The 22,457-nt window shown below is 38.6% G+C and overlaps 1 long non-coding RNA gene across 1 annotated transcript; it reads left to right on the top strand.

Moving 5' to 3' along the window:
* Positions 1-363: 363 nt before the first annotated feature.
* LOC116443497 lies at positions 364-22,103 on the top strand. Its single transcript, XR_004239937.1, has 4 exons — positions 364-574; positions 14,857-14,946; positions 15,470-15,647; positions 20,807-22,103. It is a non-coding gene; the product is annotated as an uncharacterized LOC116443497 (long non-coding RNA).
* Positions 22,104-22,457: the final 354 nt, after the last annotated feature.

Below are 22,457 nucleotides of genomic sequence, written 5' to 3' on the forward strand. Positions count from 1 at the left end.
ACACAAAGAACATTTTTTTTTCAATTGAATAAAAAGGCTGGAACCTACCTGTCACACAGTGAGTTCACTCTGAGTCAGCCTCATTTCCTTATAAGTGTTTTTTGTTACTAACATTCAATTACACTGGAAGTTACTTAGAGCAGAATAGATGTTTATGCCTGTGAAAGTTTAGTGCAGCGAGACATTTGTTCTGAAGCTACTGGAAGATGAATGGTGCTAATAACAATAACATATTTAAATCAGAAAGTGCATTTGTTCATTTGTATTCTTAGATCTCTGATCATTGCTTCTCAAGAGCTTCTTGCTCCGTATTTTTACTTAATGGAACTGCATTCCTCAGACAAACTGCTCTGAACGCTGTTTCCTTAATAAGTGAGTTGCCTGACTGAGTCAGAGAAGAGAGAGAAAAGCAGAGAGAGAAAACACCAGCCAGCTGAAAAGCCAGGAGAAAGCAGCAGAGAAAGATGGTTTTGTAACCCATATCTCCCTTCAGGCTATTCATGCAAAATTGTTTATTTCAATTCTGCAAAACTGGGTCTCCCTTTTTTGGAACGACATTTCTGCTGATTTCAAGGTATTTATAGCATGCAGACATGCTGTTTGATTCACTCTGTATTCCTTATTGACACAATAATGCTGATCTCCCTGGTTTTCCATGTAAGAACAACCTGTGGGTTTCTCTTTGAACATTAGGGAGCTCAGTATCAATAACCTCAGCCTTTGACAACTGATGGGTCTCTGCCTTTCTTGAATGCTAGGTCTAGTGTAAAAAAAAAATCAGATTTTAAGAACTACAGAAATAATTAGATTTGTTTTCCATCTTGCTTTAAGTGTTTTGTATTTTCATACTTTTTTATGGATGGCAAGAAGCAGAAGCTAATCTTTTACTAAATAAAAATTGATGCTTGCATAACAGGATTCCTGGAGCTAGGCGTGTTGGAATAAAACGAAAAGCAAATTTTGAGCCTCATGAACAACAGTAGCATCATATCATTAAATTCATGTCAGCTGAGAGTTTGAAGTAATATTTCAAAGGAATCGAAAGTTTCTAAGAGATCAAGTTCTATTAATGAAAACAATTAGATGTTTATGTATCACTTGTGTCTAGGAGAAAATTAGGGACACAAGTAATTTCCTAGGAGATATGAGCTGTGGGGTTTTTAAAGATTTTAGCTAACAGTAATATACTGCTGTAGCAGTATAAGCATCTCTGAAAACCAGACCCTGTGTCATTTTAAAAATGGAAGTATAATGGTTTTGATGATTTATCCTTCAAACCTTGGATTCTCAGCTTGATCATAATTTTATGTTTAATTCTAATCAGTTCCAAAGACTGCAAGTGAACCCTCATCCTGGAGAGTCAGTCCCACCAGTTAGTACCCACTGAGTACCCAGAATTTAATTGGTTAAAACAATTTTTGGAGTGGCTTGCATTGGTTTTCCAAGCCTGTTTTTCCCTATATACTTTTGGGGGGTTTTTGGTACAAAGCTAAACAAAAAAATTAGAATTTTAGATTGTGCTTTCATCTTGAGAGTCATTCTCTTTATGTGGGGTGGCTTATTAAATTAGGGATTAAGACTTAAATACAATTCAGAGCAAGTACTGCTTACAGCACAAATCTAACACTGTGTACAGGAAGTAAAAGAAAAATGTGGTATGAATAGTTAGAACAATTTTAACTATTCAAATGACTAATAATTGTCCTTTTGTTGCAGGGTCATGTGAATCTTCCGTTCTTCACTTTAGGCTTCATTGACATTACATCTGTTCTGTGTGAATTTTTCCATATTCTTTTTTATCCTCAAAAATCTGAGGACAACCATCTTAGGCTGTAGATTAATCATTTAATATATTGCTTTTATTTTACCTGGATTAGTGGTAAAGCCATATTTGCTGAACTGAAGTGTATTAATCAGATCTCTGAGAAATTTTTTTTTTGCCTGTAGGATCTGCATATCTAAATTTCATTTGCTCTCTGAGAAACCTGTCAAAGTCTTTTATTATATCTTTAACATTCTTTCACTCAAATTAAATATATTCCATTATATCTTCAGTGAAGTAGAAATACTCTGAGACTTGAAAAAGTTTTAATTGAACATTTTTAACAGTATATCTAATGCCCCAAAAATGATTTAAGTAACAGATTTTTTCTTTTTTTTTGTAGTAAAAATAGCTTCTGGATTGATAAATTCTTGATTGTCCAATAGGATTAATTTAAAAGTTTTCTTCTCATGAGGCATGAGTCCTAGATCTCTGAAAATAATTTCTAACTCTTATCCTAAATTCCTAAACATTTGGACAGAGTAGCAGATGATGAAAATTAAAACTCTGATGTTTAAATGATTTGTTTAAGTTAGGTCCTAAATATGCTACTACTGCACTTAAAAATGAGCATCTGGAGAATGCACCAGGCTTTCTTTTAATGCTCACATCTTTTAGTTTTTATAACCTGATGTTTGTCTCTCACAGCCGATCAGAAATATTAGGGAAAGGGATCAAAACCAGGGATTTTAAAAAAGCTGAAGCCCCTCTTGTTCTTCTCTATCTCATCTCTTTTGTGAAATTCTTTAATTAAAATATTTACCAGCAAAGCTACCAAAATCAATATGAAATTATAAATATTTAATACACTCCACACAGGCTTTCAAAAATGCTCTTTTCCTTAATATTCTGGGAATATTCATTAGGTTTGTGATAAATATTAATTTCCTATGAAATTCTTAATATAAGAAAGAGAAAGTTATCCAGATAACTGACATATTTCCTATGTAAAGAAAACAATCATCTCAAGATGTGTATTTGTTTCAGCACTATATTTGTCATTTGGTACCCAGTGACAGGACCAGAGGCAACTGGTACAAAACTGAAACACAGGATGTTCCCTCTGGAGATTAAGGAAATACTTTTTTACTCAGAGGGTGACCAAACACTGGCAGAGGTTGCCCAGAGAGGTCATCTCCTACCCTGCAGATATTCAAAATCCTCTTGGCATGGTCCTGGGCCACTGGCTCAAGGTGGCCCTGCTTGAGCAGGGGATTGGACCACTCGTCCTCCCGAGGTCCCTTCCAAACAGAGCCTCTCTCTGAGTCCTTTGGTATGGTATCATGTAACAAAACAGTCATATTTTATGCCTCCCCTCAAATAGTGCAAAGTATAACAAAATTATCAGAAGAGTCCATTGATCTTAGATCTAATCACAGAATCAGAAAATTGAAGAATTATGGAAGGGTTTGGGTTGGAAGGGACTTTAAAAATTACCTAGTTCCAAGATAATTGCCGTGGGAAGGGATGCCACTCACTAGACCAGATTGCTCCAAGCCCCATCCAGCCTGGCCTTAAACACTTCCAGGGATGGGGCAGGCACAGCTTCTCTGGGCAACCTGTGCCAGGGCCTCACCACTCTCACAGTAAAGATTTCTTACTAATTTCTCACTGATATCCAATCTAAGCATACTGTCTTTCAGTTCAAAGTCAAAGCTTTTTGCCTTTTGGAAGCTTTCTCCGTGTCTTTGGTGTTAAAGAGGCTAAATAAAAATTTCATTATATGAAGGCTCTATTCTGGCTAATGCTCTATAAACAGAGTGCCTGGCTTTCTCAAAAGCTTTTCTGTGCCCTGCCGATGATCACACAGATATTTTGTGGCAGAGACAACACAAACCTGTTTCAGAATTCACCCTATGCCTAAACTGCACTTTATTCTGGTAATTTTTTAATGCTGCTGCTTCAACTTTGCTTTCTCCTTCAATGAACTCCTCAACATTTTACACTGTGTCATTTTATTTACGACCTCTGCCTTCACACCTTCAAGCACACCTGCAAGCAACTTCCATATGTTAATCCTTTTAGCGAAATTAGACAGTCCTACCCCAAGAACTGGGACACAGGGAGCTGTGGGCTGGAGGCACAATGATGTCTCCTGAGCTGCCAGAATTATGAGCATTTAGGGACCTTTCTGTGGTGCATCGAGAGGTGTGTCCAAGAGACACAGCATCAGTATGTTATCCACCTACCCGAGGCAGGTAGGAGAAAAAGAAACAGGACAGTTGTAATGCAAATTTTCAGCCCTGCTGGTCTCTAGACCTTTGTCAGCTAAAGTGTCTGGCAGGAAGGAATTCATCGGGATTTCATATATCCTGAGTGGGATTCATCTCACCTAAGTTTAGACATGGAAGTGTGAGTTATCAAAGCCTGTTAGTCACTCAGGAATAACAGGCTGAGTTTTTCTTAAAATAAAGAAATAAAAGGCAACTCCAGAAGGCAATTTAGACAAGTGCTTGGGATAGCTGGAATGAATCACACACTGGAAATGCCCATTTCTCTCCATTCACAAGAGGAGGCAGCTGAATGACTGCTCCAGAAGTCTCCATGTGAGCTGGGCACCCTTCACTCCCTTCAAAGACAATGGAGCAAAATAGGCCCCTTTTAAATGCAATTCATCCAGCCAAACACACACAGACGATTCACAGTGTACATGTGCTTTTCCTCAATGACTATTCAGGAGCCTGGGGAGACTTGCTCAAAGATCTCTGTGCTGCAATGTTTCATTCACTTAATGAATCCCACCAGGACTCTTGCTATGAATTGGGCCCAGAGTTATCCTACTTTTCTCTCTTTTTTCTTCTTTTTTCAATCACAGAGGAAGATCGTGCTTCAGCTGAATATGACATCCAGAGTTCCTGGATTCTAAAGGAATGTGTCCAAAAATTCCGTGTTGTCTTCACTTTGCTTTACTCTTCCTCAGGTCCTGCTGCTGCCATCTCACAGAATTCCTTCCTTCCTACTCTGTGACCTTAGGGATCAGTCATACCCATTTCCTCCCTAATCCTGACTCTTCTTTCAGCTCCATTGTTCAACCACTCTACATCAGAATACCCTATCTCATAGATATCATATCACTCTATATCAGAATACCTCATCTCACTGGTTTGCATTCACTCAGATTTTCTGGTCTATTCAACTTTGACCCTGTTGCTGATTTAAGAAAATTCTTATTTGTGTTTCTCTCCTATTTCCTCCTCTCTTCTTGCATCATTTGCCATTAAATCACTACCTATATCTCAGAGTTCATAGTCTGGAAATAATATGTAGATACAGAAGGTTGAGACTACCCCTGTTTCTATATGGTAGGCACCATCCAAATCAGAAGGGTCTTTTTCTTGGGCCACAGAACACCCAAATTTTGGCTTCACTTAGGACAGGACAGTAGAAGTACTGAAATAAATCCTAATATGCATGATATGAATAAAACTAAATAAATTAGTAAACCATAAATATGCTGAAAATTGTCTTATTTCCAACAGGAACAAATGATTGTAGTTGGTTTTGCCTCAGACATAAAAGATATGTCTGGAAATATTCAAACTACAACAGTCACATCTCTTTCCTCTAATATGCAAGAAGAATAATTTGCAGTTCTACATTTTCACTCATAGGTGGCGATAGAAAATTGATATATTATTTACCATGCTTTTGCTTAAAGATGCTCCAGAGAGGCTAGAAAAAACATAATGTACTTTTTCAGACATCTAGAGTGATGGAATTTTCTTGTTTTGTGCCCTAGGACATTTGTAGAAGGTCATTTTAAATTGTGTCTGCACATCAAACGAACCTGTGTGTACCTCTCCAGACAAATATGTAGGAAGAAGTCAGCCTTTGTCTCCTTAGCTTGCTCTTTTTCTTTCTTTATTTTCCTTCCTTCCTTCCTTCCTTCCTTCCTTCCTTCCTTCCTTCCTTCCTTCCTTCCTTCCTTCCTTCCTTCCTTCCTTCCTTCCTTCCTTCCTTCCTTCCTTCCTTCCTTCCTTCCTTCCTTCCTTCCTTCCTTCCTTCCTTCCTTCCTTCCTTCCTTCCTTCCTTCCTTCCTTCCTTCCTTCCTTCCTTCCTTCCTTCCTTCCTTCCTTCCTTCCTTCCTTCCTTCCTTCCTTCCTTCCTTCCTTCCTTCCTTCCTTCCTTCCTTCCTTCCTTCCTTCCTTCCTTCCTTCCTTCCTTCCTTCCTTCCTTCCTTCCTTCCTTCCTTCCTTCCTTCCTTCCTTCCTTCCTTCCTTCCTTCCTTCCTTCCTTCCTTCCTTCCTTCCTTCCTTCCTTCCTTCCTTCCTTCCTTCCTTCCTTCCTTCCTTCCTTCCTTCCTTCCTTCCTTCCTTCCTTCCTTCCTTCCTTCCTTCCTTCCTTCCTTCCTTCCTTCCTTCCTTCCTTCCTTCCTTCCTTCCTTCCTTCCTTCCTTCCTTCCTTCCTTCCTTCCTTCCTTCCTTCCTTCCTTCCTTCCTTCCTTCCTTCCTTCCTTCCTTCCTTCCTTCCTTCCTTCCTTCCTTCCTTCCTTCCTTCCTTCCTTCCTTCCTTCCTTCCTTCCTTCCTTCCTTCCTTCCTTCCTTCCTTCCTTCCTTCCTTCCTTCCTTCCTTCCTTCCTTCCTTCCTTCCTTCCTTCCTTCCTTCCTTCCTTCCTTCCTTCCTTCCTTCCTTCCTTCCTTCCTTCCTTCCTTCCTTCCTTCCTTCCTTCCTTCCTTCCTTCCTTCCTTCCTTCCTTCCTTCCTTCCTTCCTTCCTTCCTTCCTTCCTTCCTTCCTTCCTTCCTTCCTTCCTTCCTTCCTTCCTTCCTTCCTTCCTTCCTTCCTTCCTTCCTTCCTTCCTTCCTTCCTTCCTTCCTTCCTTCCTTCCTTCCTTCCTTCCTTCCTTCCTTCCTTCCTTCCTTCCTTCCTTCCTTCCTTCCTTCCTTCCTTCCTTCCTTCCTTCCTTCCTTCCTTCCTTCCTTCCTTCCTTCCTTCCTTCCTTCCTTCCTTCCTTCCTTCCTTCCTTCCTTCCTTCCTTCCTTCCTTCCTTCCTTCCTTCCTTCCTTCCTTCCTTCCTTCCTTCCTTCCTTCCTTCCTTCCTTCCTTCCCTCCTTCCCTCCTTCCCTCCTTCCTTCCTTCCTTCCTTCCTTCCTTCCCTCCTTCCCTCCTTCCCTCCTTCCCTCCTTCCCTCCTTCCCTCCCTCCCTCCCTCCCTCCTTCCCTCCCTCCCTTGTTTCTATGCTTTTTATTTCCTTTTTTTCTCATTTCTCTTTCACCCTTTCTTTCATTTTCTTTATTTTTCTTTTTATATTATTTTCCTTGTTTGTGTCTCCTTTCTGCATACTCACCTGCCAGCTTGCCTATTTCCTTCCCTTCCTCTCTCTCTCTCTCACCATGAATTCCTCCTTTTCTTCTCCCAGCTTCCTTCCCTCCTTCTTTTCCCTATTAGAAAAAAAAACAAACCAGCAGTTGTTTTAATTCTTTTGTCCCTCTTGAATTCCAAATGAAATTGATCCAAGGGAGCTCTCTGGATCTATGTCCTCTGTGTTTGCACACAGATGCTGGTACCTTTACCTCTCCCTCATGTATCCAAAGATGTAAATGGTAGTTCCCAGTGACAATACCAATATGTTCACTTTCCTATTCACAGCTGTCAGAATGATGCAATAAAAAACCACCCTGAACTTTATGGTAAATGCCTCAGGGTAAATGTAGCTCACATATGCCATTACAGTATCTTTGTTTTGTTCCTTGGAATATAAATGCCTTCATCTTGAAATACCTTCACATTATCTTCAGCTCAGAAAAGAAAAGGTAAAAAAATATCTGTTAAAACAAAATACCTAAAGTCTACATGTTCTGCCTAACAGGTGGTCACACTGGAAGGTACTCACGGTGCTGAAATTAGAACATTTCACCCAGGCTGGAAACCACACCATAAACTTCCTTATGGTCAGTGACCTATTTAGTGACAGAACTTTCCCTCTGGAATAGTCATGTAGCCCACTGTGAAAAATCTGCCTATATCACATCAAGGCAATTAAAATTACTTATTTGGATATCTATCTGTCTTCATCATTTCAGAATACTAGTTAGACTATTAGATGGATACAGATCTCTTGGCACCTAACTAAGAATTGAGGATAGGGCAATAGTCGTACAAATCTCCTTTATACAGATGATGGATAGAGATTTTAAGAGAGCAAGTCAGACTTGAGCTGGGCTAATTCAAGTTTCCATCTGATCCAGCAATTACATATGTCCAAATGAAGCAAAAATACATCAAGATTTACATTTCACAAGCATAAACTTGTAATAGGCAAAGCATCTTTCAGCCATTCCCCCTGTTCTACTTCCTTTACTAATTTAAAGATTCAATCTTCCTGTTGTTAAACCAGGAAAAATCTGACAGAAAAGTTTCTTTGGAATCACATTTCCCATTGTGAACAACACTGGAAGTTTTTTAATGAAGAGGCCCTAATAGACTCCATCAAAACCTTGAAGACAATTTTCTTCTTTCACTTGTCACTGAAGACTGAGTTGGTCTTATTAAATTTGTCCTCAAATGTACACTAAAAATCTTTTGTGGAAGTTTTTGTTTTGGTTTTATTTCTTTCTTCCTGTAAAAAATATCGTGTGATTCAATTTTCAGATCATGAATGAGATGATAAGAAAATATTCCTAGGGTGGACTTCACTCTCCTGTGTCTCCTGGAAACAAACAATCCCAGGCTCCAGTAAGGGAGTTCTCTCTGCCCTTGGTGGCCACCACTTGCCCACTCCAGCTGTTCTTTGATCCTCAACTAGTTCTCAGACCAATTTTAGGGTGGATTAGTAATTTTGTGACTGTTTAGATATGTGCTGCAATCACTTTTTTTTTGCAAGAGCTCATGGGAAGTCTATTTACATGTATCGTGGTGTGGAGTATCAACTCCAAGACAAAACAAAACTCTGCTGGAGAAGCAGACAATACACAAATGCCTACCTACAAAAAAAATGTGCATAAACTCTGCTCTCACTGGAGCTCATCAGCACAGTCCAGCTGCTTCTTGTTTACAGTGAGGGCAACGTTTTCCCTTACTGGAATAAATATGGCCAGTCTTTTGTAACAAACATGACAGTTCCCAAGAGCTCTTTCAACAAATATTTATAAAGTTATGGCATGATAAGAGGTAGAACTAGAACTAAGAAATATTTTAGGTGGGGTTTCAGCTCCACTCTTAAGTCCAAGGCTGATATTTTGATTTCTGGTTTTAGTGCATCTCTAGGAAAAGCTGCGCTGTTCTGGTGATCGAGCTGAGACTATAATTAGCAACATTTTTTTTTCTCAGCTATCATATTCATCTTTCAAACTTATGAATGTACAGATAATGAAAGTCTTAAGTGAACTCATTATTCACTTATTAATATTAATGTATTTCTTCAGCAAACAACTTTTATCAGTGGTTTGTCAAAATAAGGAATGGTGAATATTAATACAATATAAATGATCTATAATTTGGGCCACGCTACTCTCCAGCTCTGACTAGAAAGAAAAAAAATCTGAAAAAGATAGAATGAAATGAATTCAGTGTAGAAATTAAGAAATTTTTAGCACTGTTTTCTAATTCCTCCCCCACTTCCAATCCTTTGTTCTTTCTCTTTTATGTTTCCTCAATTCTCTAGTTTAGAATTTATCTGGATAAAGAAAAGTTCACTTTTCTCAGAACTCTTATGATTTTTCATAAATTCTTAGGAAAAGCAACATTTTTTAGCAACAAGTAAAAATAAACTATCCTCGAAAAATGTAAATTCTTGACTGCAGAATATCACTTGGTAAAGAAATTTCAGCTTCCTTTCTCACTCATGGGCTTCAGATCACTGTAATATCTAAGCAAAACAAGTATGTAACAGATATGAAGATCTAAAAATTCAAATTTTCATTCATATATTGCCTAGTATTGAGGAAGTCATTGGGGGACTTTTTAACTTTTTAGTTAGTTCTGAAGAAATCAACTGTTTTTGTTAAAATTACATGTTTTCTTCAGAATCTCCTTCACTGCAGTATTTTTTTAAGATATAGTTATAAAGGAACAGCACAAATGTCACCTTTCCAGGTGTGCAGAAGTTTCAATGAGGTGAAAGAATTATATTTGTAAGCTTCTTTCAGGTTTTTTTTGTGACACTATCTTCTCTCACAGATCTTCAGTCCTTGTTCTGAGATAAAGGAGCTGAGACCATTCCTCTGCAGCTGTAATCACAAAGGTCCAGATCACAATATTGTCATATCTCAAGATTTCATCCTCAGTACCATAATATTTGTCTGTTTTGGTTTGTTTGTTTTTTTTTTTTTACATAAGGTTCTGGGCATCAGTCTTCATTTCAAGAAAACTAAGTTTCTTGTCTCTTTGGAATACAATTTCCTCTTGGAAAATATGAGTTATTGGAGTCCCAACAAGCTAAAAGACAAGCTAAAATGTCCCACACAAGTTATGTTTAAATTATTTTTAATCTTTAGGCAATCTTTCAGTGATCCTGAGCTTCTGACCTTCCTTTAGTTTTGAACAGGTGCTCAAGGAGCACATTATTAATATCAATAAGTCCAACATTTTTCTTCAATAAGAACCCTTTAATAGAATTTTGATAACATGAATAATCTTCTGTTAAGATAAGAGGAGAAAAATAAAGTGCTAGCCCAAAGATCTGTTTAGCTCATGTTCAATTAGAACACGTCTTTTCAAGGAAGGATTTTCTTCCTTCAGCTCTAAAACAGGCCCAGATTTACCACTACGAAAGAACCCTTTGGGGATTTTCTTAGCTTCATTTTTGCCCTGCAAATTGTTTTCAGATTTTTTCCCTTGGCTTTGAAAAAGATGTATGTCCAAAAACCTATGTGCTTTAAGATGTGGACTGTTAAAAAAAAAAAAAAAAAAAAAAAAAAAGAGGGTTGGTCTGTGAAAATTACTCATGGAAATGTTTTGATGCTAGGTTAGCTTCTTGGTTTTGTGGGAAACCAGACAACTAAATGATAATGCATTTATATTGAGTTTCTAAAGAATCAGCTCTTAATTAGATGTCAGTAAGTTGATGTTTTTGTGAACTCAAACCCACAGCAGCTTATTCTGGTTTTTAAAATCCCTGCCAGGATTCACTGTTTAATGGAATTTGATGAAAGCCAATGGAAAAGCCATCAGAGGGCTTTTTAAGCCAAACATGGGTACCTTTACCCTGCTCAAAGGTCAAGCATCTTGATTGTATCCCACTCGCACAATGTAAAGTGACCATAAGTCATGTAAAAAGAAATCTCAAGCTGTGCCTGCTCCTGAAGACAGATTCCCTGCTTCTGCTTTAGGAATTGGTCAATGATTGAATTTATCATGAAGCATTAGAGGAAGGGCTCCTGTGATGAAAGGCAGAAATTAAGCAACAATCTCGAGGTCTGCATCTTGTTTTTCCCTTGGTAACACATTTATTGAAACACAAAACTCTTCAGGGTGGAGAGTGCACTTTTGAAAATGTGCTGGCCTTTCTAAATTGAGTAAAAGTGTGCAAATTTTAGAAGTGATAAAGCACCTGCAATAAGCAGGAAAACCAAAGGAACCCGTGGGTGTTCAGCATTTGTTTTACGATTTCACTTCCATTTAAGTTTCGATGGTGTAAGAGCTATTTGAGGCCCCAAGAGGGAGATTTTCAAATGCACCTTTACAATATGTAGGAACAGAACACCACAGAAGTTGGTGGGATCTGTGTTTCTAAATCTCTGTCTAGATTACACTAAAACTTAAAAAAATCTCTGTCTAAACCAATCCCCCAAAACACCTGCAAGTTTTACTTACAGTTAATCAAAGAAAGATGATGATTAGATGCAGAAAATGCAGAGAATGAGGAGGCTGCTAAAAAGATTATGGCAAAAATGCAGAAAAAGAGAAGATTTTGTGTCTTCAGCAAGAAGTCAGTGCACCATATTGCTAAAGGGGCAGAGACACAAAGGGAGCTTAAAGTGTGGCCAGCATGAGGAAAAGACAAACTGGAAACCTTCCTGAAAGGTGTCAAAATTAGAGATCAGCAAATGTAAATGATAACTTTATTTCTGGGTTGCAGCAGAGATTTCACCTAATCATGTCCAGTGTTGCTCCCAGTCCTGTGTACGTCTAATTAAAAGACATTAATTTAAATACATCATAGTTGATTTATACCAGATAGGGTCAATTGCAGCTTCTAAAGCATTTTTTTACAATTTAGCCTACGGCAAGATGTTAGAATTCATGCCCCCAGCATTTCTGCTGTCAGGGATATCTTGGGTTGCTATTATGTCAACATGATGAAAGTGTTACAGGTTTGTCTTTAGTACTACAAAGTTGCCCTAAAAAGACAATGATTTAACTGGAGGGGGTTACATTCATGTTGGCAGTACAGTGACAAAATGGTTAAGAATCAGGAAATCAATGTAGAGAGCAAACATTGCATTTTCTTAAAGAAAACAAGTACAAAAGTGAAGTTCCAAGCTCTGGAGCCCAGTCAAGCTGAATTAGAGTCAATAGACCTTACTTTCCTAGGCAAAAGAATATGGAAGAAAACAGAAATTGTGACAATAGTTTTAAAATTAAAGGTTTGTAGCTGGAGCTAGAAAAGTGTAAAAGTAACTGAAAAGCTGCTCTGAGGAATGGAGTTGGGTATGGCAAGGTGTCAAAGACACACTGGGAAGACACCACAAGAAACCAATGCATGGTAATGCCAGGAGACTGTAGCTGTCACCCAAATTGTTAAAATGAGAAGGGATTTAGGCACAGATATTCTGCTGAAATTCAATTTCCTCTGAGTTTACCTTCTTTTCATTAGGGGTCTGCTAGTTATTGCTTTTTCTGTTTACATCTTTAGTTATTGCTTTTTCTGTTTACATCTTTTCAGGAAAACCCACAATGTTTGAGTTGATCTGAATTGAGATACTTTTTTTTCCGTGTTAAAAGTCAAACAAAAGGTTTGCCTCATCTAGAAACACAGCATTTTCCTTTTAAAATGAAGTCCTGAGTCAGAAATGCCAGAGTATCTGAGTCTTGTCTTTCACTTGCAAGCACAAGGTATTAGATGCTAATATTCACTTTTCTTCTTCCCTAACCTGAATCATCCTTTCCATCCAGTTAGGGGCAGGTCTGTCCATGTGGCTGAGCTGCTGGAATCCCCTCTTCTCAAGCACTTATTGCTTTCCTCCACTTGCATGAATGGCATTTTCAATGGGCTACAGAAAAAAACCTGAGACTTCCAATGCTACTGATTGGGCTGTCCAAGGGGAAGTCAAATCTGTGTCAGGCATCTCATGCTAATTCATATTTAATTATTTTGTACAGAGATAATCAATATCAATATTGAAATATCAGCCCCCATGGTCAGAGTAAGTGGTCATTCCAAGAAATCCTATTAATCTGAGGAGGATTTCAGAGTCACTAATCCTCTGGGTCAACACCCTCCATCAAGATGAGGTGAAACTGCACCCTGCATTGTGCAATTTCCTAAGGTAACCAATTTTGAGATTTAGAAGGGAGCAGAGAATTAGGAAGTAGAAATGAAAAGGAGAGTCTTAGCCACCTCAGAAGAAAGCAGAAGATCATCTGAGTTGTGGGGAACTTGTTTTGAAGGCTAGTATAGTCTTGTGGATCCATAACTTGTGGATCATAAAGTTGCACCAGGAAAGGTTTAAGTGGCACATTAGGAAGAATATCTTCACTGAAAGGGTGATTAGACATTGGAATGGGCTACCGAAGGAGGAGGTGGAGTCACCATCCCTGGAAGTGTTTAAGGAAAGCCTGAACATGGCACTCAGTGCCATGGTCTGGTTGATCAGTCATAGGTTGGACTCGATGATCTCAGAGGTCTTTTCCAATCTAATTGATTCTGTGTGATAAAACAACTTCTTATTGCCAATCTGATCCTGAGGTACATCAAATGGGGTATTCTGAGCAATCTCATATATTGATATGATGAACCATGGAAGCCTTAAATAGTTCTCCTGCAGGTGTCTACGTATCTAAGCTCCTGGTATAGTCAAAGAACATGCAGTGAAAATTCAGTGGGTTTTATAACTTAGTTATTTTGCCTAAATGAAAGTGTCAATTGCCATTTGAGGTTCCCTTGTGGACCCCACTTGGCTCTCACCTGCATTTTCAGTATGGCTTATGTCTCCTTCAAGGACCGTGTCATGTTTGTCCAAGCTATGTACAGGTTGCAACTCCTCTAGGATGTCTCTGTGACTGGAATCAGTGATATTTGTGGTGCTCAGATTATCAGCTCACCCTGAGGTTGTTATCTAGGACAGCACCCAGTTGCCTACATACAGTCTTGTATAATTTTAGATTCTGAGAAGTGTCTTGCTTGGCCTCTAGCTTCTGCTTCACAGTGATGTCACCTCCCATAAATCCTATGTTATATTTGTCAGTCCAGTAGGAATGCCTTAGGCATTTCAAAAGGCCACAGATATTTAAGTTTCAGAAAGTTTTAACAGTTAGTTCTACTCCTCAAGACTGGTCAGCTAAATAGCTTTCTGGATATGATGATTGTCAGCTGTTCCTATCAGGAGATTAAATACTCAGCTCATATATGGATACCTAAATATATGTTATTTAATCTTAAATGGGATCCCACCCTAGGAATCACTCATGGATCATTAAAATTTTACATGTTAATCTCAAGCATGCTGGCTACCAGAAAAAAATCCCTCTCGTTTCCATTTCCAGCAAAGCACTTGTTAGAGACATCTTGTTCTCAGTGAAGAATGCGGAATTTGAAGTATAATGTCTAAAACAAAGGTTTATACAGACCATAATTAAATTCTTACCGACAGAACTGGGTGTATATTGCAGAACAAGAGAAACTTGTAGATGAAGTTTCACTGAAGCTCATTCCTGGAGATGGGAAACCAATCTTTGGTTGTTAGCTGTTTATCAGGACTGCATGTTTGCCACTTATCTCAGTGCAAAACTTCTTGTAAATAACATAAAAATAAATTAAAACATACTTGAAGGAGAAAATGTGCATTTTCTGTGGAATGTCAAATAGTGGGATTTTGCTCATCACCCATTTTTGATGGGAAATCCCTTTGCCTTTTTCAATGTCCATTACCTTTAGGTTGTTAGAAATGTTCAATTAAACCGATGGACCTGATCTCTCCTGGGCTAGTACCACTGACATCTAAAATATCCACTGCATCATTCTCAGGTGGGTGTTTTCCCTCTTCTTTCAATATACTCAGCAAAAACTGAAGAAAATATTTTTAAATCTGTTGGTGGTTCTATCCAGCCATCCATCAGTGTCAAATGTCCCACTACAATTTGAGCTGGTGGAGAAACCAGCCAAAGTCTACTCTAAAATTGTAAATCAAAGCCATCATTTTGAGGTCAGGTCAGGTCAGGGCACTGGAAGCATTTACTAGCTCAGATACCTGTGTCTCCCTCCTTGTTATAGAACTAAGGGCAAACAACTATACTCCTTATTCAGAAATTTTAAACTTGAATCAATAGCACGTGAAAGATCAGGGCCAGCAATTGTACATTGATTTTTTTGGCCTAAAGACTATTGTTATAGTCAATCTAAAATTAGATCCTGGTCACTCAAAGAACAAGACATCTTTCTTTAAAAGAACCTTTTTGAAATCAGATATTTAACATTTAATAGCAGGAGCAAAACTGGAACCTTAAAAAAAATGAAACATTTCCCTTCATATTCTTTCTTTTCTCTGTAGGAGATAAGAAGACAAAAGTACCCTGATCCTGAAAAAAAAAGAAAATCAGATGTAGACTTGGATGAAATAGAATATATTCTATTTGGACTTGGATTGAAATAAGTAAGAAAGTTTGAATTTGGAGGAAAGTTGCAGTCTTGGAACAAATTAAGAAAGAGAACATTATTGGAAGAAAGATGTAAGTATCTTTCAAAGGGAGCTTTGTAATATTTGGAAGAATAAAAGAATCATTCAATACTTAACTAAAATGGATTGAGATTCCAGTCCTTTTGGGGCTTGTCTATCTCTAGCCTTAGTTACTGTGAAATTCCTTGACAACAGTAATAAAGCATTTACACTGAGAGTCTTGACTTTTGCCCACCTGAAACGTTCTTCTTCTATTGACTTAGAAAGCTTTGGGGGCAAAAATTGTGTGAAGCAATGAGGCCATTCAATATTAGACAAAGGGATAAAGCATACAATACTGGAGACATATTTTCCCTTTGCCTATGAAATGTTTCATGTGAAAACTGCTTCTTTCAACACGGCAGACCTTGTGGGAAATGACCTGTACACTGGATAAGTTGACAGGCACAGTAGGGGATTTCATTACACCTCACAATTTGACTGGCACAACCAGCTCTCTCTGGCTCTCTGTAACCCTTGGCAAGTGCTTGGAATTGAATCTGTAAATGTTAATCAATATTTCAGGCCTATTAAATAACGAAAGGCATTGTGGAAATCAAAGCGCTAATGGTTGGCATGGTGCTCTACACTGACTTCCAGGCCATCAAAAACCTTGTAGGGAGCAAAAGAGCAAATATTTTAATAAAACAATTACCTCTACAATTTCAAACCTGCAGAAGAATGTTACATCTCCAGCTCTATCACACTAAATTAATTTTCATTTCAAACAGGTTAGTGAACAGTAGCAACTCAATACAGATATTTAATGAGTCTTTAAGGTGCTGTCCTAAATCTTGGGAAAGTAAAAGCCCACCATGTGTTTAAAACATCTGCAAGCACACCCATTTCTTCTCAAAGATGAAATAGAGCAGAACTGTACCCAAAGCCTAAGGGAGTTTCACCTTGGATTTCAGTGGATAGAGGCCCTGAGTGAAATTCATGGGTGGGACTGATTTAACACAGCTGTAGACAGCCATGCCACAGGCATCCGGAGTTGTGCTGGTCACCTGAGGCTCACTTTGGAGAGAAATGAGAACTTCTGGAGTGCAATTTATTTCATGCTAAAGCCAAAGTCTAAAATAGGTCAAATGAATTGTACCTTAAAGCCCTCTGGTCTCTGAAGTGATTACGAAGAGAGCCACAGGTAGCCAAAGCAACTGAGCAATAGGATCCAAAGTCAAAGGAAATGAATCGCCACATTCCTGTGTATCTTGTTGTGCATGGACAAAACCAGACTGCAAAAGGCAAGTGAAATTGTGCTACCCTCAGGCAAGGGTGTAAAAGGATAACATAGAAAAAAAAATATTCAAGATTTTAAAGTACTTCCCTGTGGTGAACTTTGAAATGGGTCGATAGGAGTACATGTATGTATAAGAAACACCCACTGAGTGAAAAATTATCTCTCATTTCTTCTTCCCTCCAGAAAATAAAACAAAAATCCAGGCACAAAGTGGTAACTTGCTGCAGAATGAAGCAGCAAGTCTTGGTTTCTTCAGAGTCCTGGTATATGTGGGAGATGGATGATGATATGGACCAGACTAAATAATGCTTGTCAACTTTGTAATCCTATCCTGCCTCTGAGATGGGAAGCAGTCTCCAGTTTCTTTAATTTGCCTTCAAAAATTTCAGAAGAACCAGGTACTATGACCAAATAGCAAGGCCAGATAGAACTAATTGCAAGTCTTCCAGTTGTTACTGAGCAAAGTATCTCCTGCAAGAGTGAATTCCCACTTCTTGGCAAGGCAATCACCACGCAGTGTCAAAAAACAAGTGGAGAAACTTTCAAATTCTTTCATATTTAGCTTAAAATTAAAAAAAAAAAATCCATTGGCAAATTTAAGATTGTGATGCATCCATCTCATTCTGACCAGTGAAGACAAGAGAACATCAGCATTTCTTTACTACTATTGTATTGAAAGGAAATATGAGGTAAAAAAAAGAAAAAAAGAAAAAAAAAGGAAAAGAAAAGAAGACTGCTACTTATTTATTAAGATGCCATGAGAAAAGTAAAGAAACTGGTGATGGATGGACGTCTTGTGTAATTGCTGGGTACCTGTGTTATGCTATGTCTGTAAAGAATCCCATTGGAAACTGGATAAGGATTTTCTTGGTTAATTACACAGAACTAATATCCTCATAGGCAGGTCCTACTTTTCGAAAAACAAATTTTTGAAATTGAATTTTCTGGTAGATTGTGTTCTGTTCCTGGGAGTGGTATAACTAGTTATTTTGGTAAATGAGTTTTGAGGATGTTTTTGGAAGGTGAAGAAGAAATATCAAGATTTCCTCGGAGGAGTCACAAAAACTCTACAGCTGTGGAAAACTTAGTTCCTTGAAAGGATGGGCAGAACTCTGCAGGGTGGAGAAGACTGGTGTTCACAGGAGACCTTCTAGCCTCCTGCCCATGAGCCTACAGACATCCAAAGGGACAAAAAGAGGCAGAGCACCATTCCTCCCTGTCATAGCCTCAGCCTCTGACACTCCTGGTGAAACTTTAGCCCTAATAAATTTTTTTCATTTAATTTTCATGTTCTCTCTCCCTTGTTAAATAAAGCACCTGTTATTTAGAGCTCTCATCATCCTGCTCCCAACCTAGTGAGACAGCAGAAAGTTTGCCTGCAAACTCCCACTCCTTCTGTCAACTTGATTGTCTGGGGATGCCTTGTGAACTATTCGTGCTCTATCACCACCTCCTGCTTCCTCACCTTCTTTCCCCTCTCCTTAGCTGAGGCATTTACTTGCCTGTCATCTTTCCTCATGTCATTCCTGCTGGGTTGTGTAAGATACAAAAGCTACAAAAGTACATTTAATTTACTAGTGTTGTAACATGGGCCTTCCCCCACCGTGCTTCAACTATCTGCACTGTAATTTGGGGATCTGTCATATTTTCACAATGACAGAGCAAGTTGTCCCAGAGGTGCTCTGGTTTTCCTTTCTCTTCAGGTCTGGCTGAAAAATAGGAAGTCTGGAAAAGGTAGCTCTATACCCCAATAAACAAGGAAAGATTTTGAGGCCATTCAACCAGAGCACATCATGCAGCTTAGAGAATTAAGAGAGTATTCCTTCAAGAGGACTGAGCCACTGATAGTCCCATATGTGAAACTGCTTCATGGGGATCAACATAAAATGTTCTCTCAGGAAAGCTGTTGCTGAAAGTACCATGACAATAGTTACTAAAAAGTTATCTCTGTGAAAGATGGCTGATGCAATGACAAGCACGTAGCAAGTCATAGAATCATAGGATGATTTATGTTGGAAGGAACCTTAAAGACCACCTGGTTCCAACCCCCTTCCATTGGAAACCTTCCACTAGACCAGGTTGCTCAGAGCTCTCTCCTTGCTGGACTTGAGCATTTCCAGGAATGGAGCATCCACAATTTCTCTGGGCAACATGTTCAGTGTCATGGATCTTGGGGACAAGCTTGGAACCTGGGGATGGTGTCTGTGAATTACCAGAGACAGATCCTTTTTGTGGAGTCCAGCACTGACATGCTGGCTATGGTGAAGATCTTACTGAACCTCCCTCAAACCCACAAACCCTGCACACTGTCATTAGTACACTGCTCCTCATGGAATTTGGCAAGATCTGTCATGTGAATGCAAGCACCATTACAAATGAGAGGAGGCAGCAAAGTTGTCATGGATCTGAAATACCTGAGATGGACATTTTTAGAGGAAACTTAGTAATGACTGGTAATGTTGGCATCAAGGTGGTAAGGCTCAAAGAACCCACTGTTTAGGCCATAATAATGATAATTAGCTCATGTTATTAACCCATCAAAAGCTGTTGCAGCCCAACAAAGCCATTCTTTCAGCATGCTGCACAAAACATAAACCTCTATAAACCAGTCTTAGCTCTGATCACTCAGTTCGCCCTGCCTGCCTACAATCCTGTTCCTACTTTCTTCCACCTATCTCTTCTTGCACTTAGGCCTTCTTGCTTGTCCCAGGCTTGCCTGCAACCTGGTGCCTGACCTGAATTAAGACACTGGCATCCAAATCTGTCTTTCTTCTCTCTCCTCCTTTTGCTGTCTATTGCAAAACTGAGAATGCGTAAAGTCAGTACTTTTATGTCTCTTAAGTTGTAAGTTCACAAATCTCTATTTTGAGTTACTCAGGGAGGTCTGACACAGTTCAAGAGTTCCTACAGGAGCAGAATTACCTGGCCAAGTGAGGTAGAAGTACCTAACCTGAGGCTCATGGGCTGCACAGCAGACTGGATGGAGAACTACTATTTACAGAATGTAGGTTTTACTCTTCTTGAATCATTTGTCTTCAAGCACACGGAAAGATAAGCAGTTGTAAAATGGATGAAGTGGTAAATAGTGCAGAAATACTGCCAAATTTCTTGGGATATACTGGGCCTGGAAATCCCCACCCCTCCTGAGTTTCACTTGTGCACGAGAACCTCCTCGTCTTTTCATGACTCAGAACTGTTGAAAGAACTTTATAATACAGATAGCACCCTCATTGGTGGCATTGATTGTAAGATTAAAATGTGCCTGCAGCACTTAATTGGAGATCTGCTTATACAAACATTTGGCTTTAAATTCTGATTCATTCATATAAAAAAGGAATAAGACCCCCAGGGTGAGAGTAACAGCTAAGTGACACTGAGATGAGTTTAGGCGAAGAGCAGGTTTGTGTGAAGGCTGGGGTTATGCCTGAAAAAAAATCTGGTTTTTTTTGTAGTTGTGGAATGTTTATATCGTGACATGTTGATGGAGAAAGTCTAATGTTGTGTCCGTCCCTGATTTCTCCATAACTCTGTCATGTTTGATCTTTGGATGGATCTTGGTGCAAAGTCAGTGTTACCTGTCCAATAGCATGACTGCATAAAAGGCCTTCTCTATATTTAGAATTTATAAAACTTTCTGTTGTTTTCAGAAGGATGGTCTATAAAAAGGAAGGCTGGAAGGGAGAGGGAGGCAAATTAGGCAGCACTATTCATGTTTCAGCAAGGAATATGGAGACATGGCGAAAGGAACTCTCTGAACTGGTTTCACATGACACATTCCAAGAATATTCCCAAGGATTTAGTGGTCAGATTTGTCCTGTATTTGATTCTACATTAGCATATATGACTCTAAAGGATAGTTCTTTTTGTATTTACATATCTAGTATCATTTGCGTTTGTTGATCAATTGTTCTTTTCTTGTCTTCTCCTCATAGGTCTCAAGTGGACCCCCCCCCAAACAAACAAACAAACAAACAGAAAATCTTCCTACCTTTTTTAGCAGTTTGAATCCTAACATTTGCAGATCAACTAAATCTCATGTTGGTGACCGAAATTTCAGCAGGAAATGAATGATCTAATTGATACTCAGAGTACCTCCTGTTCCCAGACTCTCCAAAAATTGCTCCAAAGTTTGTTCACAGCTGTCCCCAGGCCTTTCTCTGTTATTTGGCTTGATCTTCAAAAAAACTTTGTAAAAGTGGTAATTGGGACAGGACCCCATCCTATTGATACTCACTGAGAGGCAACGAGATTTAAAGTGTCAAGTAAGTTGTAAAATATTTCCCTATCTATAATTGAATTCTAATATAAGGGAGAGTATATAACCACAGAATACAATCCTACTTCTATAAAAGATCCATTTTAAAAATAATACCAGAAATGTGAGAGTCAGAATGGTTACACCTAATCCACTTTAAAATGTTGAATATTGGGACATGAACGAGGACTTTATGGATTAGAGGAGGTTATTAAGAAGTTATTTCATCATTAAAACCATAAGCTTCCTTTCCTTAGGAAAACAGATTTTTTAATTATTTTTGCTTCAGAAGGCTGCTGAGTGAAACTCATATAATGACACCAACTGTCAAACTTATCATGTCTCAATTATATTAACACCTTCTTTTGAAGTTTCTAACATGTAAAATGCAATTTACTATAAAAGATTTCAACACCTACTGAAAAGAATTCAAGAGTAGAGAAACTCCGCATTTCAGCATGAGCTTCAGAGATTTCAGGCAGTTTCTGTGCTGCTGCTTAAAAGTCTTGTATGCTGGGGAAATTGGTAGTGTTCTTCAAGATTAATAATAGAAAAAGTGGGGGAAACTATCTCTGTTTATTCAAGATGTTTGGAAATGTTCAAATGTAACATGGATGATGATCTGAGGGATCAGCAAAGCAGGTCATTTAGCACAAAACCAGGCTCAAATAAATTTAATAAAAAAACCTTCTTTATGTGTGGTTCTAATTCAATTCCACTTTATGAATGATGATCCTTCTCTTCCTAAACACCAAAAAGTTCTGCTGAAATTAAATGGAAACATGTCTTTGCAAATCCTGCACATGTTGGGGAGAACTGGATTGAGGGTTTCTCCTGGCTTTTGAAAATTAAGTCCTTTTGAATAGTTACTTCACTGTTTCAACTATGATGTTACTGCATCACTGAACATCGTAATTGTAATGGTTACTCTCATGGGGTGTGTGGCTGCCTCATTCCTGGAAGTGTTCAAGGCCAGGTTGGATGGGACTTGGGGTAACCTAATCTGGTGGAAGGTGTCCCTGCCCGTGGCAGAGGGTTTCAAGTCCCTTCCAACGCAAACATTATGACTCTATGTAGCTATGTGGGTATAGCTTATTCATATATCTAGGAAAAGCTGTATCAGTGTTTCAGTTTCATACCAATATAACTGATATCAAACACAGTCATAACTGAATCGTCACAAACATGGCATAGTTTCTGATTTCCATGTTTCAGTAGTTAGGCCCTTATCTGAAATCAGCTTCTGAGCACAAAATCAACAGTGACAATAGGTCAAAAATTGTTACTTGAGTAGTTCAAAAGATACTTATCAAGATTTCTTTTCTTTA

The sequence above is a fragment of the Corvus moneduloides genome, chromosome 4 (assembly GCF_009650955.1).
Source record: "Corvus moneduloides isolate bCorMon1 chromosome 4, bCorMon1.pri, whole genome shotgun sequence".
NCBI classification, from domain to species: domain Eukaryota; kingdom Metazoa; phylum Chordata; class Aves; order Passeriformes; family Corvidae; genus Corvus; species Corvus moneduloides.